This window comes from Nannochloropsis gaditana (genome assembly GCF_000240725.1).
Source record: "Nannochloropsis gaditana CCMP526 unplaced genomic scaffold scaffold527, whole genome shotgun sequence".
Taxonomy (NCBI): Eukaryota; class Eustigmatophyceae; order Eustigmatales; family Monodopsidaceae; genus Microchloropsis; species Microchloropsis gaditana.
Genome location: NW_005803426.1, coordinates 1 through 4781, shown reverse-complemented (window position 1 = coordinate 4781; position 4781 = coordinate 1).

Sequence of the window (4781 nt, the reverse complement as noted above, 5' to 3'; positions counted from 1 at the left end):
CGGGCTGGTGAATGGTCCCCGGGAGGGCTGGGTGGGGAAAGGCAAGTCAGGCGATCTTCCCATGGAAGCCGTCAGAAAGCGTCACTCCGACATCACGGCCTATGGCATTCGCGTGGAGGTATTTTGCTTCTTCCAGCCAGGTGCCTCGCGTCCTCAGGACAATCTCTACCAGTTCCAGTGCAACGTCCGCCTCACCAACACGAACCCGGGGGACGTCCAGCTCCTCTCCCGCGAGCTCAAGATCTTCAAGGCAGACGGCTCCCCCCCTGAGTACGGCCCAGCCTCGCAGCAGCTGGAGTCTCAGCCGGTAGTGGGGCCGGGCTCTGTGTATATGTACATGTCCGAGTTCGGAATCACCTGCGTGCCGGAAGACAGGAAGTACCTGGGCCGGATCGAGGGTCACTTCAACGTGGCCGTGAAGGATGAAAATGCCGTGGTGAAGGTTCCCATCGCACCATTTTGGCTGGAGCTGCCGGGCGACACCTTGGTTCTGGCATAAGGGTGGCGATGGAAGGGGACAGGCTCCCACAGGCGGGAGAGCTGGAAAAGCGCGGTTTCAGGATTTGGTGTACACACCTTGAGTTGGGATCGAGTGCACACGCAGGGATAAAAAAGGGGATACGAGCGTTGGAAAAAGGGATCATGAGGGGCTCAACTACGTAAGAAATGGATGTCGAGTAGGGGCTAGGTGGTGTAGCTATGTCACAGTGCGTGCGGGCTGCATCCCCTCCTCAAAGATGCGGCAGAAAGCGCAGGGCCCGTACAAGGGGACTTGAGGGCTAGTATGGGAGCAAGGCAACGGAATGCACTGGAAGCACGGATAGGAGAGTGATGTGAGGTATGATAGCGAGCAATGTCAAACAGGATCGGAAATGGAGGGATGCGTTTTGGACATGAATGGATGGTTTTTTGAGATGTGTTGATGAGAGAGACGAATGATTTTTGTGAGATGTAGGAGAGCTACAAGGCGGTAGAAGCGAAGGTCTGGCGAGCTCATCAAGAGCCGCTGCCGCTCGATTGAGAGCGTGCCCTGACTGTGCCAGACGTTTCACATTTGTAGGGTGAGGCTCACGTAAAGCGGTAACGACGGGGCGGAAATATGAGGAGGACGGACCACGGGGTAAAGGGAAGACACGCTTGTAGATCGCAAGCGATGAAAGGAGTGAGCCAAATCAGGGGGGGCGCGTGGACGACGGTCCTCAGTGACGCGCTTGGACGGTAGTCTTGGTCGAGGATCGTTTCAGGTCAGTTTAGGAATCGAGCCATCAGAATGGGTACGTGAAAGGCCTTCTCGAAGTCTCTTCTTAATAATTGGATCGCCTGATAACCCGCCTTCCGCGGAGGCGCTGTTTGTATGTAAGCTAGAGAGAGGCCGACGGAAGTCGAAGGTGTGGCAATCGTGTCGTTTGTCCTCCAACCAGGAAAGCGCGAGGATGTAGTTTTAGTGGGATGGTTGGCTATTTGTTGAGTGGAAACTCAGGTGCTGTTGCATTTTTTCCTTATACTATTCTGTGCGGGCCAATACTTTCACGAGGCTCTTCGTCGTGAGAGAAGGTTATGGTGTAAGGGCCTATATACTCAGTTCACATAAAGATCGCGGTAAAAGAACAAACGACTCTAGAAGATGCTGTCGATTTTGCAGATTTTTCATGGATAAGCTCGTGTGGCTCAGGATTTTCCAAGGCTTCTTGGCAATCTTTACTTCAGGCAAGTCTCGTCCTGCGAAGCACATCTTTCGGTGCCCAACTCAAAGCAGGTGGCTTGCTTCGATCGGCTCATGTTCAGCTCTCCTTGCAATGAATCAGCCGCCAATTAGGACCATGGGTCGGTTTTTGGACCCCGCGAGTGCGAACATATCTGCTCGTCCCCCCAGCGAGAACTTCTTGAGCCCAACCGCCTTTCCGATCATGCCTGCCATCTCCTTGTTCGTGCCTCCCGCTCGTAGAGCGTCCCGAAGGCTCAGATCCTCCGCCCCGAATAGACAGACCTTCAACTTCCCGTCCGCGGTGATGCGCAGCCTGTTGCAAGTCCCGCAGAAGTGCTGGCTCATGCTCGTGATAAAGCCGACCCGGCCTCGGTGCCCAGGCACCTGCCACCACTTGGTCGTGTCATGCGGACCATCGACGGCGCGAACCACGGTAGGGAAAGACTCCTGCAGGCGGGCGGTCATCTCGGCATAGGGCAGGAAGGTGCCGCTGTTCCAGCCATTGCTGTCGAATGGCATCCACTCGATGAAGCGGACATCCAGTCGTTGGCCGGCCGTCAAGCCCACGAAGTCGGGAATTTCATCGTCGTTGGCGCCCCGCATGACGACGTTGTTGAGTTTGACGCGACCTCCTCCACCCGCGGCGTCCGCCAACAGCGCCACGTTACCGAGGACCGTTTCGAGGAACCTGCCCGGCCGCCTGCTGATGGCAGCAAAGCGGTCGAACTGCAAAGTGTCAAGGCTGACGTTGAAATGGGTCATTCCCGCGGCAACAAGCTCCTCGTACCTGTTCCTTGGAGCCACACCGTTCGTTGTAATGGCCAGCTCTTGGATCCCCAATGCCCTCAGCGAGCGCGTCAATAGGGCTATGTCCTTCCGCACCATGGGTTCTCCGCCTGTAAGCCGGACTTTGGTCACTCCCAAGCCAGCGAAAACCTCAACTAGACGCAAGATCTCGTCCGTGGTAAGAAGATGGCCTTTCGGTTGCAGGGTCACGCCCTCGGCGGGCATGCAATATGTGCAACGGAGATTACAACGTTCGGTCAGAGATATGCGGAGGTAAGTGTGCTCACGACCAAAGGAATCTACAAGGGGCTCTCTTTCCGATGCTATCAAGGGGCCCAATGCAGACAAACGAACTTCCTTTTCGTCTTCCAAGGCCGGCGACCCTGGGATGTCCAGGCTTGAAGGGAGCGCTGCTGCCGTCGCGGGGAGGGAAGCAGAGGTCTGCTGTGCAAACTTTGAAAAGAGATCTCCATCCTCTCTTATTCTTGTACGAAGTTCTTGCAACCGTGAAGGTTTGACGGCGAGCGAATTACCCGTAGGAGGAGATGGGCGCGCTGAGGGCTGGGCTCTTGAAGCTTGGGATGGATTCCCCGATGCTGCAGGCGCAACTGCCATGCGGGTGCTCGTGGACGCTGCCCGAGCATGTTGACAGCCGCATGATTTGGTCCTCGAAACAAGGCGTAGAGGTTTGAAACCAAAAGCCCTTGCCATGCGCGCCATCGTTATCACTGGCGCCACGAAGGTCCTAGGACGAGGTCTTTTCATGGAGGGGTGGTGCAGAGGATACGAAGAGAGCGGGACCACGGGAGAGGGCCTACTGAAATGGTGTCAGGATATCGTGAGGAGTGCTGCGTATGCATGAAAAGAACTTTGCAAGAAGTACCGGCTAGTTTCTCTGCGGCATTTCTTGATGGGAAGTGGAAATGCAGTCGGGTTTCTCGTCTTGCACCCACGTGTACGATGGCGAGGGCCAGCGAGATGTGTTCTTCCCAGAGGTAAAGCATCTCGTGAGGGCAGTATCCGATTAAACCGCGTTTTCTGAGACAACGAAGAATTGATCAGAAATCATCACGTCTTATTTACATGTTTGAAACCGTCTCTCTGCGGAAAATCTACTTCTGGTGTGCAACACGGCTTTCCTCTCTAGATCCCCTTACTCAATTCTTCTGTTCGAGTTGCCTCGAAAGCCCTTATTATTTTCCAATACCAGAGCCCTTCACAACTCGGCGCTCTGCCTTCGTAATCCATAATTGGGTGATACTGTAAAATAATATGGTCATCCACAAAACACGAAGGATGTTTCGCGAATCGTCAGGGCCCGCCCCTGCTTCCGTCTCTCCTTTCTTCCGCCTGGCGCTCTTCGCCCTCTCTTCCCGTTTTTGCATCCGCTCCTTAACTTGACTGGCGTACTTTGCAGTGTCAATTATGTCGGAAAACTCTTGCACAAATTCTTCCCACAAGTCTCCCCCTCCGTAAATATTACTCCTCGACTCAGCTGCCGACTTGGCAATCTCGTCGGCCAGGCTCGAGGAGCCCGTCCGTCCTGAAGCCCGGGCATCGGGTCGCCTTCTTTTCCCAGACGTCGGCGTCGTCTGGTACGCCCTCTCACTCTGTGTTTTGACCCAAGCAGTCGCAGTCGTGAGCGCCTGCGTGTTGAGGATGTTCACCACCAGCTGGGGCACCCAGGCGGGGATGCGGAGGTCGACGGAGTAGAAGACACGGGACCAGTCCCCCGCATTCCCTTCCTTGTCCAGCGGCACCACGGACCAGTAACCCGCCGTGTCTTCCAGGTCTGACTGTCTGTCATAGTCCAGGGTCCATGTCAGCGTGCGTATGGAGGGCCGGTAGAGGTGCCTCACGAAGTACTCGAGCTTGAACCCGACGATGGAGAGGACGTAGCGTGTCCTTAGCTCCACGTCCCCCTGCACGTGAGTGGGACGTAGAAACGAAATGTGAGAAATCGGTTGGCAAGGCGGGTTGAGGAAAGGGGCGACAAAGCACTTCCGCTCGATCGCCTCCCCGGTCTCTACACCACATGTTCCTTGGAATGCAATGTATTCTCACTGCTTCGCATGCATTTCCGTTTATTCGTTTCCTCATATCCTTATAGTCATCCCGCACTTTCCAGAGCTCCCGGCCACTCACGTGCATTAGCTTGCGCTTAGCGTAATTTCCACACTGCGCCACGTTGGGTACCATCTTGTTATAATTATCGAAGTCTAAAATACGGCCCATTACCACTGAGGCCGGGGCATGCACGTCCTGGACCACAATGCCTCTCCCTCCCGCC